Raw genomic sequence first — 15,171 nt, forward strand, 5'->3', positions numbered from 1 at the left:
TATTCATAAGACAGCATGCATAGCATTCACTTTGAGGAAGAACATTCTGAAAGAGTTGGATTTGCTCTATCTTTATCATATTGCAAAGATAAGAAGAAGGAATTGCTTGTGGCCTTTTATTCCTTGATGATTTTTCCCCAAACATATTACTAATTAATAACTTTGCTGAAAATCTAAATAAATCAGAAAGATGAAATAAAATGAGACATAGACAAGAAAAGATTGTTGTTGTTTTTTAGTTGACACAATCCATATGTTAGCATTTAATGAAGAGCTTGTTTGCTTATGAAGTGAAACATGCTTTTTTTCATAGTCACAATCTATAGACCCAGTATGTGTGTATGTATAATTTTGATGTGGAAGGAAACATAAAATCAAGTAAGAAGCTTTCTTTGCTGGAATACTAATAGTCTCTCAATAAGTTTCCCTAATGTCTACAGGGGGAAAAAAAGACCTTAGCACCTTTTAATTTTGCAGCTGTTTTTACACTTTTATTTCCTCTTCTTTCCTACCACATTTACACAAAAACCTTCTCAAGTCTCTTTTAAGCACCGCAGCAACTAAATCAATCCTAAGTGGCAACCACTTCTAACAGCGTTGCGTATGACTGTGTGTTAATTAGCTCCAGTAGATTATCCCCTGGTGTGTGGCGGGGTGTTGGTGGGAACTTTTCAATGTGCAGAGAGTGCTAAGGGTTTCATGTTTATTTTCATGTACTGAGGCAAATTCTCAGGATGTCTTCAAATTATCTCCTTGGGGGTGTTTTTCCTGAGCTAATCCTGACAGAATCTTTCTATCAGATATGCCCATCATCAAGAACAGTAGAACGGTGCACATACAGGAACCTCTGTGCTTGGGGCTGTATGCAAATTTAATGCCCAGCTCATTTCTGTTTCTCTTACATGGATGACAGACATTTTAACAATGTGTTCCACATTCCCCTCTGGGAATCTAGTTGGATTCCTGAATGTATATGAGCATATATATACATCCATTCGGAATGTATTTTTGAATACAATGTAGGGAACATATATGCATAAAAATGTGTGTATATATGTATATATAAGCACATTTATTATGAGTAATGTGGATATTGGAATGCATATGTGAAGATGGGAGTCAAGCTGCTCTTGATCAGAGATGTGTCTACATCCCAGGGAGACTAATCAGCTGCTGAAAAATGGATAGGGCAGAAGAACTGATAAACAAGTCTATTCTGAATATAATTCCACAGTGTTTGGGGTGGGAGTTGTGCCACTGTGAAATGGTAAGTAGCAACAGCATAGAAAATCGGCTTTGTTTTTCAGCTATTTTTAATGGAAAAATTTATATCCTAAGAGCTTTTCCAATCGAAATGCCAATCTTCATGATTGACCATAAATTTGTGACTGAAGTGACTTTGCCATCGTTGTACCTGAGATCGTCAACATAAGTACTTCCTTGGCAACACCATTGTTTTATTTTCAGTGGCACCTTTCTGTCATGGGGATATGCCTTTCAATTCCTGTTTCCATTCCCTGGGTGGACTGGGCTGGCAACCCTAGAAGTATAAGGGAAGGGCGCATCTACTCGTCACTGTTAAGCCTCAGTCGCATGCCAAGCAGCCAGCTCTATGCTTTTCTGTCTCCTTTGGCACCCCAGTGTCAAGGATGCTTCCCACATTGAGCACTTTGTGCCAAGTATTTAGCTGTTCTATATGAAATGGCCAAATGGCCACTAAGGGTGGTACGCTCCATCAACAATTTCCCTTCCTCATTTTCCCCCCACCCCCAAATCCACCTCAAATAAACCTAGCTGCTCAGCAAAAACAGCTTGCTTTGTATCCAGATGCAACTTCAAAACAAATCTCATATTCCAGATAGCAATACCACCTTTGTAGAAATTAGGAGATATTGTTTTCTAGACTATATTGCAAATATTATATGATTTCATTCTTACAAGAGTACTTGTGTCTCATGGTGGAACTCCATTTGAGGAGTGAAAACTAAGTCCAGTGAGATTAAATCACTTGCCCAGTAACACATAGGTGGTAAGCCCTGATAGATCCAGCTCTTTGACTACTGGGTGTGATGATCTTTTCCTCTCCCAACCCAAAATTAGATATAAAGAAAAAACATTGGTGTTTCATGAAAAGGATGAGAACCTTGAAACATCTAGAGCAGCAGAGGAGAGTAAAAGTCCCAATCAAGCCATCCCAATAGTGGTTAAAATCTCTTCTCACATTCTAAACTCTTCTCTTGGAAGATATAAACAAAGCCTTCTCACACCCATCTTCCCAGACCCCTACTATTGCAACTAAGGAGGGAGAAAAGAGAGAAGGAGAAGCTATTTGTCGTCTCTCTGTTCCTCTCTCTGTATATCCCAGTCTTCTCAGTTTTGTCCTGTTTCTCCTATGAATACAGTGTTGCATTCCTAAAGAAGGTCCTCTCTTTACTGTTTCTTCCATTGTCAGACTTCCTTAGATGGCTCCAAGAATCCCCCTGAGAGTTTGGGGAAAGGAGGATTTTTTTTTCCAGCTACACTGAGTTTAAGATGAGTGTCACTTTGAACCCAGGCCAGTTTTAACATATGGGATTCATTGATGGCTGATTCCAGGTTAATTCAAAGGACAGGGCTCTGTGTCCTCTGTGGTGTCACATGCAACTTTATTTCCAGTGCTTTGCCTGAGGTCATTGCTCTAGATCACTAATTATCACCAGAGGACATAATTAAAATACTGAACTGAGGGTATCGAAAGTCCTAGAATTTGATTTGTGAATTAGTTTCTTTCAATTAAGGTGAATGAATATTTATTGAGCATATATTATGTGCTAGGCAGTGTGCAAATGTCATCGTGATCTTTATAGTCATCTTTTAAAGAAGGTGCTGTTATTTTAGTGTTTCATGGAAGAGAGAAATCAAAGATCTAAAAGAAAATTTGCCTGAGATCACAGTTAGGAAGTGCCAGAGCCAGGCTTCAAATCCATCGTTTGGGTTTGCTTTGCAATGCTTCCCAGATACTTCATCATCAGTAGAAGAGAGAATGTGCATCCCAGGGAGGTTTGGGTGGGCCCAGCCTGAGAGGGACCATGGTGGGCAAGAATTATTTTTGAAGTCTTTTATATTATTTTTAAATATATATGACTTAGACACTCTATTCAGAGCCATTTTCATGTTTATTTTACATCTTTTTAAAATTACTACCAAGAAAAAAAAAAAGTTCTATTTTATTGAGCGTTTTCTCTGCATACCCTCAGCAGACTGCTGTGTGAAACCCGCAATTTTTTAGTATTCCAGTGTGAAAACTTGACTGCAGGGAAAATACTATGTATTGACTTAATGACCTCCTACTCTGGGTGAGTAGGTAAAGCAGAATCTGGGAGTAATGTGATGTATACATAAACACATGACTACAATTGATTATAAAATTTTGTGGATATTCATTCAGTGGAGATAGCTTCAACTTGGCGGTAATAGAAAAGTACCAGTGTTGGAAAAAACTGAAACATGTTTCTGAAGGTGAATTTTCGGCTTTTGCACTTCTCTGTGAGCTTGCTGACCATAGGGATGGTATCTGAGGGGAGTATTTATCTCTGTATTCTAGCACATGGCCTGGTTGATCAGTTCATTCATTGGTTAGTGGGTTAATGAGCAAAAAAAGCATAGATATTCACAATATTCTGGCTTAGACAATTTCAGAGACATTAAATATTCTGGGACTAATAGTGGGAAAAATTATAATGGAATGTGGTCTTTAATCGCACTATACTACTTAGAGAATTTTAACACCAAGACCTCTGAGGATCCCTTCAGTCCAATCAGTCCACATCTGGCCCTGGCTACCCGATTATCATCCTCCTTGCCCAGCATCATCTTGTTACCTTTTCTATGCCCAAATCCCTCACATCTACTCAAAATATATACTCTAAAACTCTCTGAATGTTATGCTTGCAACAGGACAACCATGAATTTAATACATTTATTTGTCCACTCAACATTTATCTATGGAGCACTTCCTATGTATCTGGCTGGATAGTGCTGGATGCTAAGAAGCAGATTTACTAATATGATAGAGAATTTCAAGTTCAAATGGGTAAAGACTTAAGGTATGTACTGAGGTTCCCTCTCTGCCCAGACTTTTCCAGTGCATTGTATGGGAGTTTCTGGAAATAGCATTCCAGTATTGCTCTCTGACTCTAGTGCAGTGAGCCTAATAACTTAGTTGCATCTTCTCAGAGATCCAAGAGGAAGGTGTTGGTTCTACATGTCTCTCACCTGTCCTTCATATCATAGGAATTTGCAGTTGAGACATTTTCAGTTATAAGAATACTATCATGAAACTTTAAATTGACTTCAAGTAACTCTTATGTATCAATTCACTATGAAGCAGAGCTAAACTGAAACAGCAGTTAAATGACTGTCCTTTTGGAATTAGGGTTAACACCTCTGTCTTAATGAAACTTTTATAACTTACATAATATTCTGGCAGGAAAGATGCTGGGTAAGTGTAAAGTACGATGATGGCTGTTACTGTTGCTTCTGTGACATTTGGACAACTTAAACCATATGGCCTAAATGTAACTCTAGATAAATGTATAATTTTAGGTTGATTTTGTTTCAGAGCACTTGGAGTTCTGTTTGAATTAAGAGCCAAATCAAATCTAAGAAACAGGTGTTATTTCCAAAAAATGGAAGGGATGTGCATTACCGATGACCCAGTCAACAGATCACTGCTTTAAATCAAATAGTGGTATGTGAAGAAATGTCTAAATATCATTGCCACAAGTTCTGTGCAAGAGCAGTTCCTCAGAATGTCCGCTTTTCTGACTCCTGACAAGTGTACAGTTAAATATATAAATTAATACTTTAGCCTTATGTGAGCATGAAGAATAATCTGACCTGGGAGCCTTAGTAGGGCTCATTCTACATTAAGAGATGACTGGTCAATTAACCAGTGCCCCTGTCTCTCATCTCCACCCTGAAACCCAAGTGCTTCAGATTTTAGATATTTGCATTTTTATCCCTCTGACATGAAAGAGGCTTAAAGAAAACTAGCTTCAGATATGTGCAAGCAAGCTCAACTCTTTTAACCCAAGTTGGGCTTATACCGTGTACCAGGCTTTGTTCTAAGGATTCTAGAAATAGTAACTCATTTAGCTCTAATAACAATCTCATATGGTAGTTGCTCTATTATCTTCACTTTACAGATGAAGAGACCAAGGGGCAGAGGAGTAATTTGTCCAGGGATACATAACTCCGAAGTAGTGAATCTCAAATTCTTACCCAAACATGCTAGCTCCTTGTGTCATTTTTGTTTTGTTTTGTTCTGTTTTGTTTTGTTTTGTTTGTTTGAGACAGGGTCTCGCACTGTTGCCCAGACTGGAGTGCAGTGGCATGATCATGACTCACTGCAGCTTCAATCTCCTGGGCTCAAGTGATCCTCCTACCTCAGCTTCCCAAACAGCTGGGACTACAGGTGTGCACTACCGTGCCCTGGCTAATGATTTTTATTTTTAGTAGAGATGAGGTCTTGCTATGTTTCCCAGGCTGGTCTGGAACTCTTGTTCTCAAGTGATCCTCCCACCTTGGCCTCCCAAAGTGCTGGGATTACAGGTGTGAGTCACTGCACAGGCCTCCCTGTGTTCTTAACCACTGTGCTCTACTACTTGCCCTACCTGAGAGAGTGACTCATTTTTGCTTCTGTCAAACCCATAGAATCTTCCTGGAAAGAGATTAAAAGTCAGATATTTCAACAAGATTTGCTTTTAGGGAAGGGAAAAAAACAAACAACACTCTAAGATTGGCGTTACTAATGGTCCTCTATATAACAGAACATATTCCCAATTAAAACCTCTTTGCTTTCCTGGGACACATATGGCCCCATAATTTTTAAGTCCATGATTTTTAAACTGCAGAGCAGGATCTAATCATTACCTTGCTTATCTTGCCCTTTTGTCTAAGAAAAGCGAAGATGTTATAAATAGGAAATTGCAAATTTTATCAGCTGCAGTTTATACAAGAAACTAAGGTTCTGCTTAGGACAAAACTATAAACAATCAGGTGGGTCTTTCAAATCTGTTCGCAAGAGGAAGGCTCAGACTGTGAAATCATGCAATCACTAGGGAAAGGGAATTTCATAGTAAAAATCTTCCAGCATTAAATCTCAAACCCGAGTATCTTTATAAAGAATCTGAGTTGATTTCAGCCACCATGGTAACTAGAAAAGCACAAGAGACTGAAGAAGGTGAAGAAATATAGCAATAAAAACTCCTCAACTCCTCAAGTGCTGTCTTTACTATTCATTCTGTCGCTTAACAATATGGTATCATGTTTTATGTATTAAATTGGCCCTATGTGTGCGTTTTCTCCCCCCAGCTGTGTAGTAGGCTCTGGATGACTGGTTAGCATTTTGTATAGCATTGGCACCTCTCAGTGACACAGTGCAGACCTACAGATGGGGTTATCCTTTCACACTCACTTCTTTCCACAATCCAGTTTAAAGAACTGTTTTTTTTTTTTTGTTTTTTTTTTTTTTTCTTTTTTTAAGACGAAGTCTTGTTCTGTCGCCCAGGCCGGAGTGCAGTGGCATGATCTTGGCTCACTGCAACCTCCGCCTCCCGGGTTCAAGCGATTTTTCTGCCTCAGCCTCCTGAGTAACTGGGACTACAGGCACGTGTCACCATGCCTGGCTAATTTTTTTGTTTTGTTTTGTTTTGTTTTGAGATGGAGTCTCGCTCTGTCGCCCAGGCTGGAGTGCAGTGCATCGATCTCGGCTCACTGCAAGCTCCGCCTCCCGGGTTCACGCCATTCTCCTGCCTCAGCCTCCCGAGTAGCTGGGACTACAGGCTCCCGCCACCATGCCCCGCTAATTTTTTGTATTTTTAGTAGAGACGGGGTTTCACCATGTTAGCCAGGATGGTCTCAATCTCCTGACCTCGTGATCTGCCCGCCTCAACTTCCCAAAGTGCTGGGATTACAGGTGTGATTAACCACGCCCGGCCTGAAGGATTCTCTTAAGGAGAGGGCAAGAGCTTTGAAGTAAGACAGGCCTGGATATAAATGACTCTGCTAAGGAAGATGTGGTTATGAGAAGTCATGGGGATATGGCACTGGCAGAAGCAACCCTTTTAGTGGGTATGTATTATGAATCAGCCACTATTGAGTTGCTGTACGTAGCATCTCTACTCTTGACAAACAACAGTCTTCTAGATGAGGACAACAAAGCCCAGAGACGTTAAGTCACTTGCCACTGTCTGTCTCGGAGCCAGATCACACCTTGGCTATTGTAACTCACTCCTTTCTGTTATATTTCTCACTTTGGACAAGTTATCCCACCTTGACCTTCAGTTACCTCCTTTTTTAGAATGCTGAAACTCATATCTACCTTGCAGGCTTTTGTGAGAATAAAGTAAGAAAATGCAAGAAAAGGTTTATAACTGAGCTACTCTTAGAGGATGCTTCATAAAAATCTGGTAATTATCATCATAGTAGTATCAGTTAATAATTAAAATCACCTTCCCTTTCAAAATCCCTTCCCCAATGCTCAAACCCTTAAATCTAAGCATTCATCAACTGCTAAATAAACTAAGAATGAGAATGCATTATAGGGCCAGGCATAGTGGCTCCTGCGTGTAATCCCAGCACTTTGGGAGGCCGAGGCAGGTAGATCACTTGAGGTTAGGAAAGACCAGCCTGATAAACATGGTGAAACCCCGTCTCTACTAAAAATACAAAACTAGCTGGGCGTGGTGGTGCACACTTGTAATCCCAACTACTGGGAAGGCTGAGCCAGGAGAATTGCTGAACCTGGGAGGCGGAGGTTGCAGTTGCAGTGAGCAGGGATGGCACCATTGCACTCCAGCCTGGGTAACAAGAGTAAAACTCTGTCTCAAAAAAAAAAAAAAAAGAGAGAGAGAGAGAGTGTTATAATGGCACATTATCTTTAAATTCAGTTACCAGGTCTCCTAATGAAGTTTTGTTTTCAGATAGGTTATTGGGGGTTAGATCCTCCACACTCTGTCCAGATTGCCACTCATGCAACCTGAGATCTCTGACTGGAATTGGCGGCCTCTGAATTGCCCTATGATGTCTCTTCCTCATAATGGCCTGGCACTGCCTACTGTTCCTGGTCATTTCCTCCTTGTCTGAAAATTAATTCATTGCAGCTTTGAAATTTCATAACCAGAAAAATCCTAAAAGTCTTAGTATCTTGAAGCCTTTATAAACCTCATAGATAAGGTTTACAGTGATAAAACACAGTAGTAGCTTGTGCCTTGGAAATCAGATGCACAGTGGCTTGTATCTTTCTGCACATTGTAAAAAATATATGTGTCTTGAAATTCTAGAATATGTTTGAATATTCAAAAAGGACAACTAGTTATGGAGAGTGTTATATGGGTAATGTTAAATATCTTTCTTCCCCTACCATAAGTGGTTAACTACCTATTTCTTTGCGATTGCGCTGTGTGGTTCCTTCAGTGCAGACTGGGCAGACAAAATAATACACACTTGGGAAAGCTTCCTCTGTTTTGCAGTGGTGACATTTCACTGCCTTAAAGCCTGCATTTCTTACTTTTACAAACTTGTCACAAACTTTCACCATAATGTCCAAGTCTCCCCTGAAGATTGTGCAAAGCGAAATCAAAATTCTTGCACAGCTTTAATGATGACATCAGTGGTGAGAAAAAGATTATGCACGCACATACACAAATCCAGCTGGTACATGAGCATAAATAACAGTTTGGTGACAGCAGAAAAGTATTGATGCCTTTCAAATTTGATGTCTTTCCCTGAAGAAATTTGCTGATTTGCTGTGTTGAATTTAGGCTAGTTCTCTCTTTTCTTGATAAATCTATTTTTTTTCTCACTTTCTTAAGTTATTATGCATTCGTAAACTACATCTTGAAAGATCATAGTTGTCATCACCCACCCCAATTTTTCTTCTGCAGATAATCTAGGGAACTTTTTTAACCTTTATTTTGGCACTTGATGAACAGCAAGATATTAATACATTTAACAGAAATGGGAAAAATAACTTGAATAGCCAATATCTGCGCTTCAGAGAGAAAAGTTTTGATAGCACAAAGTAATAATACTGGCAATAATTTAGGAACATGCATATATTAGTATGCCTCTAATTTAAGAGCTAATTATCTTTGTTTTCATTCTTAAAAACAAATTTGTTTTTTCCATTAAATATAAAAATGGTTCCACCTTCTAGCAACCCCTTCATTAAAACTATACAAATAATTAAAACAAAGAAATTACCACATAATTGGGCCATATTACGCATAATTTATTATGCCTTTTCAGTCTTTAGATAATAGTTTATTTGTATAAATAATTTTTATAGTACTTCGGTATGTGTAGGGAGGATACAGTGTCCAGAATGAAAGAAGCAATGTGATTAGTTGATGAGGTGTTGACATTGCCTTTATTTTATTATAGCTACACAGGTTGATTAGCATCATAACATTAGAATAAATCTGCATACACTTAAAATAAAACATAATGCCAAAAAAAGCAAACAGAACTTATTGGCCTGATTCGATAAGTTCTGGTATAGCTGAAATTTTGCTTTAAAAAATTGTCCACCAGTGTTCTTCTGCTTATTTTTTTCGGATGTGTTTTCTTTGACTGTTTTTCTTTACCTTTCTGAAAGATATTTATAACTCTCCAGGGTGCACCATCCTACTGAGATAACTGTGTTCTTAGATGCTTGAAGACAAAGATGAACAGCTCACTTGTGGTGTGTGGTTATCTCATTATCTCTACCCACCCTGTTGTAGGGTATTGCTTGAGCTACAGTGAACTGTTTGCCCTGCTGGCAAACAAGCCCCTTGCAGCTCCTGACACGTGTTTTAACCGTTATTTAGGCGCACTCTTCGCAGTGAGCCTGAATATGCCCTGAGGCTCCCAATGAAAAGGGAGCTTAATGATGTGTCAAAAATTGCACTACAAGGGCCCACAATAAATTCAGACTTTGTAAGTACAGGAGCCAACAGGGCAGCTGGAATTTAAGGTAGTGCTCACAACCAGACCAGTTGTCATGAAGTCATTCTGAAGGGGAGTAGGGGAGTGTGTGTGTGTGTGTGTGTGTGTGTGTGTGTGTGTGTTCAGCTAGCCCAAAGCAAGAGAAGAGAACCTGTGTCAAAAATGACTGAGAGAAGAAGTCAAAGGATAAGCTGGAAACCATGAGTTAAAGAAGCCAAAGACATGTCTTTGAAACAATTCATAGAGGGAGATATAAATGTTCACATTGTCGATCAAAGAAATCACAGACATATTTTCCCAGCAAAAATAACCTTAGGTAGAAATGAAGCTTTGAAAACTTGGGTCTTCTAGGGGAATGTGTGGTGATTACTTGGGAACTTTCTTTTCTTACATTGAAGAAAGTACAGGTAAAACTGGATAACTTTTCTGACCCCCTTGGCAATGGAAGTAGCTTCTCATTGTATTTTCTCTTAATCTAGTTTAGAACAAATGGCTTATGCAAGGAGGGAATGCATTATAAAATAACTCTCAAGCATTTGTGTAAAGAGATGCAGACCTTTTATTTTCCTAAAGCAGCTGTTGAATAATGAACTCAAAGTGGAATTAATTAAGGATACCACAGAAACTGTAGAGCCCTTGGGATTGCCCCATTTTTCAAAAATCTTTTAATACCCTAATCAAGCATCAGCAGGTTCATTAAAGAAGCTTGTCCTAGGTTGCTACTTGATCAGTAAAGGATTCCATAGAAGTGTTTCTTCTTTTGAATTTATCTTTTTCCCTTCTCTCTAGCCTGAATATTATTAGCATTAACAGATTTCACCTCATCTTTTTTATTGTTATTGAAAGAACCAAATACCTAAATATTTGCCACCAGAAGATGTGTATGCCTAGAATTAGTGATCCTTAAAAACATAAGAGCCTAAAATAGTATATTTGCCTCAGAAATATGCATATATTGTGTTCCCATAACATTGTGAACATTTATATTCTTAAACATGTTAACCTGAATTTAATTTGTAAAGAGCTTTTAAAATAAAACTCCTTAAAGCTTAGTGAATTTCATTACAAAAAGGATTCTTATTTAAGCACCTTTGACTCCTAAAAATGGACCCTGGAGACAAGATGGAACACTGTGCTCAATGGCTAAAATGTCAGGTGTCTATCAGCTGTAAGAAGAAAATTTTCAGTGTGTCCTTAAAGCACATTCAAAAATTATTTCTGGCATTTACATTTGGGAGTTTAAAAACTGCACAAGGATCTTATAAAAATCTTTTGCAAACATATTTTTATTTGTGTATGGTTCCAAAAGACAAAACAAATGTTTTCTAATTTGTTGCAAATTGGAAACATATAGCAGTGGTTTGAACGTTCCTGTTGGAGACCTAGTGACAGACGATTGGATAAACCAGAACATAATCTATAGGCCCATTTTGACCTTTTCAGAAATAGCCTTGACTTGATGTCATCAACTTGGAACTACTTTATTCTGTAGTCATAGAGCAGTCTGAGCATCTAGACATTTTCTCGGCATTTCTGCTTATCAACTTAACTCTCAGTCTCCAATCTTTTGGCAATGCTGAATGTTTTACTAATATTGGTGTTGAGTTCTTGATGTGACCCTGTACTTCAGTAGCCTACACTTTAAAGACATCTATAGCATAATGTCTTCTGATAATGTAACAGCAGAGTCTTTTATATCTAGACATAGACTATGATCTGGATCTAATTATCTTTAATTTGTTAATGTTTTACCATTTACAAGTCATGTGCACATTTGTTACCTTCAAAACAATCCTCCATGATTGGTTGGGCCCTAGTTCACCCAAAGTGCCCCAATTAATGGGTGGTAGATTTGGGGCTAAACCTGTGACTATACTCAGTGTTTATTCACCATTGTATATTTCCTCTCAGTTTAAGAAGAGTCAGTGACATTTAAGAAATGACCCATCTTGTCTGTGTTTAGAAATTTCTCTGTCAAGAGGAAGACTGAGAAGAGTGTGACCATGAGGTAGCACCCCCATGTGGAAACATGAGTAATGTTCACCCTCAAATATATATTTCTTCGAACTAACTTAATCAGATATATAAATTCTCATACTGGGGATGCTGGAATTAAATAGGACTTAAAGAAACCCACAGTTACATAGCATAATTCCCTCAAAGACCATCAGTATGACAGATATGAGATCTCAGAGCTATTTCCAGCTGGTAAATTGATAGACACCTCAGTGGTCCCAATATGAACTTTTAAAACCTGTGTCATCTCTCTATAGAAGATCCTAACATTCCATGAGATAACAAATGTTAATTTTTAAAAATAATTACTAAATTTGGAAGCAAAAGCGGGAAGTTGTCTTGTAATACTGCAAGGGCTACTTTTAATATTTTTGGATACTTAATTATAAATACAGATGTCAGAGATAGCTTACTATGATGTATACAAGCCCATGTAAATAGTTGTACTTCTTGAGAGTGAGTTTCTAACATTTACCTTTGTCCTACCTGTGGAAAGATACTAAAAGGTGATGTTTTCCTGGTCTGTGGCCAGAAAAATAAAGGAGTTTGGTTTTGGTTTTGTTTGTTTTAATCGTTTACCTCTGTGGATGGTAACAGAAGAATGTATTTGAAGTGAAAAAAATACTAGACTCTTTCCTGGGAATTAACATGAAACATCCTGAATGCTGCCTCTGCTGAGTTGGATACTATAAAGAGTGTGGCTGCATTTTCCATGAGGTGGTAAGAGCTGCTCACAAAGCAGGATGAATAGCGAGACAGCACAGCATATACTCATGCAAAGGAGTGGATGATACAACAAGAGAGATAGAAGTTTATAGTGAAGAGCTGGCAGTTGTGTGTTGCTAATACTTAGGGCTGAACCTTCAAGAAAAAAACTCATTCTGAGAGTTCAGAAGATTATACACTTCTGAGGCAGAACTGTGAACACATTCCATCTCTGTCCCATATCCTTTGTTTTCTCTGTTACCTTTCTTTACTCTGCCTTACTTTTCTCTCGTCTATTTTTACATGCTCCCTTTCTTCCTTTTAGGACATCTTTTCCCCATCTTTTATTTTTCCTTTCCCCCATGTCTCCTTCTATTCCCATCCTGTTGTGTTCCTCTGTCCCCGTTAACTGACCATGACATGGAGCTGAAGAGAAACACACATAGTGATTAAGAGCCAAGGTTCTGGAGTCAGCTAGAAAACTGGCTCTGCTATGTGACCCTGAGCATCTTATTAGGTTGGTGCAAAAGTAATTACGGTTTTGCCATTTAAAAATTTTTAAATGGATTTCTGGGCAAGATGGCCAAATAGGAACAGCTGCAGGTCTGCAGCTCCCAGCAAGACCAATGCAGAAGGCGGGTGATTTCTACATTTTCAAATGAGGTACCCAGTTCATCTCACTGGGACTTGTTAGACAGTGGGTGCAGCCCACGGAGGGTGAGCTGAAGCAGGGTGGGGCATCGCCTCACCCAGGGAGCGCAACGGGTTGGGGAACTCCCTCCCCTAGTCAAGGGAAGCCGTGAGGGACTGTGCCATGAGGAACAGTGCATTCCAGCCCAGATACTATGCTTTTCCCATGGTCTTCACAACCCACAGATCAGGAGATTCCCTCAGGGCCTTGGATTTCAAGCAAAAACGAGGCGGCTATTTGGGCAGACCCTGTGCTAACTGCAGAAGTTGTTTCCTTCCTTCCTTCCTTCCTTCCTTCCTTCCTTCCTTCCTTCCTTCCTTCCTTCCTTCCTTCCTTCCTTCCTTCCTTCTTTCTTTCCTTTCTTTCTTCCTTTCTTTCCTTTCTTTCCTTTCTTTTTTCCATACCCCATTGGCTCCTGGAACACCAGAAAGACAGAACCGTTCACTCCCCTAGAAAGGGTGCTGAAGCCAGGGAGCCAAATTGTCTTGCTCAGTGGATCCCACGGAGACCAGCAAGCTAAGATCCACTGGCTTGAAATTCTTGCTGCCAGCACAGCAGTCTGAAATCGATCTGGGACCCTCCAGCTTGGTGGTGGGGAGGGGCACCTGCCATTTCTGAGGCTTGAGTAGGCAGTTTTCCCCTCACAGTGTAAACAAAGCCACTGGGAATTTCGGACTGGGTAGAGCCCACCACAGCTCAGCAAAGCTGCTGTAGCCAGACTTCCTCTCTAGATTCCTCCTCTCTGGTCGAGGCATCTCTGAAAGAAAGGCACCAGCCCTAGTCAGGGGCTTATAGATAAAACTGCCATCTCCCCGGGACAGAGCACCTGGGGGAAGGGGGCGACTGTGGAAGCAGCTTAAGCAGAATTAAATGTTCTTGCCTGCCAGCTCTGAAGAGACCAGGGGATCTCCCAGCACTGTGCTGAAGCTCTGCCAAGGGACAGTCTGCTTCCTTAAGTGGGTCCTTGACCCCCATGCCTCCTGACTGGGAGACACCTCCCAGCAGGGTCAACAGACACCTCATACAGAAGAGCTCTGGCTGGTATCTGGCAGGTGCCCCTCTGGGACAAAGCTTCCAGAGGAAGGAACAGGCAGCAATCTTTGCTGTTCTGCAGCCTCCACTGGTGATACCGAGGCAAACAGGGTGGACCTCCAGCAAACTCCAGCAGACTTGCAGAAGAGGAGCCTGACTATTAGAAGAAAACTAACAAACAGAAAGCGATAACATCAACATCAACAAAAAAGATGACCATGCAAAAACTCCATCCGAAGGTCACCAACAGCAAAGACCGAAGGTAGATAAGTCCATGAAGATGAGGAAAAATCAATGCAAAAAGGCTGAAAATTCCAAAAACCAGAATGCCTCCTCTCCTCCAAAGGATCACAACTCCTTGCCAGCAAGGGAACAAACTGAACAGAAAAAGAGTTTGATGAATTGACAGAAGTAGGCTTCAGAAGATGGGTAATAACAAACTCCTCTGAGCTAAAGGAGAATGTTCTAACCCAATGCAAGGAGGCTAAGAACCTTGATAAAAGGTTAGGGGAATTGCTAACTAGAATAACCAGTTTAGAGAAGAACGTAATTGTCCTGATGGAGCTGAAAAACACACCACAAGAACTTTGTGAAGCATACACAAGTGTCAATCCCAAAATCAATCAAGCAGAAGAAAGGATATCCGTGAAAACAAGATTAGAGAAAAAAGAATGAAAAGGAATGAACAAAGCCTCCAAGAAATATGGGACTATGTGAAAAGACCAAATCTACGTTTAATTGGTGTACCTGAAGGT

General features: G+C 39.8%; 1 protein-coding gene across 3 annotated transcripts in view; it reads left to right on the forward strand.

Annotated features, from left to right (window-relative positions):
• The window catches only part of MCTP1 (multiple C2 and transmembrane domain containing 1), a 606,741-nt gene that overhangs the window by 468,094 nt on the left and 123,476 nt on the right, over positions 1 to 15,171 (forward strand). The window lies entirely within an intron of this gene.

Source organism: Rhinopithecus roxellana, chromosome 3, assembly GCF_007565055.1.
Source record: "Rhinopithecus roxellana isolate Shanxi Qingling chromosome 3, ASM756505v1, whole genome shotgun sequence".
Classification (NCBI taxonomy): domain Eukaryota; kingdom Metazoa; phylum Chordata; class Mammalia; order Primates; family Cercopithecidae; genus Rhinopithecus; species Rhinopithecus roxellana.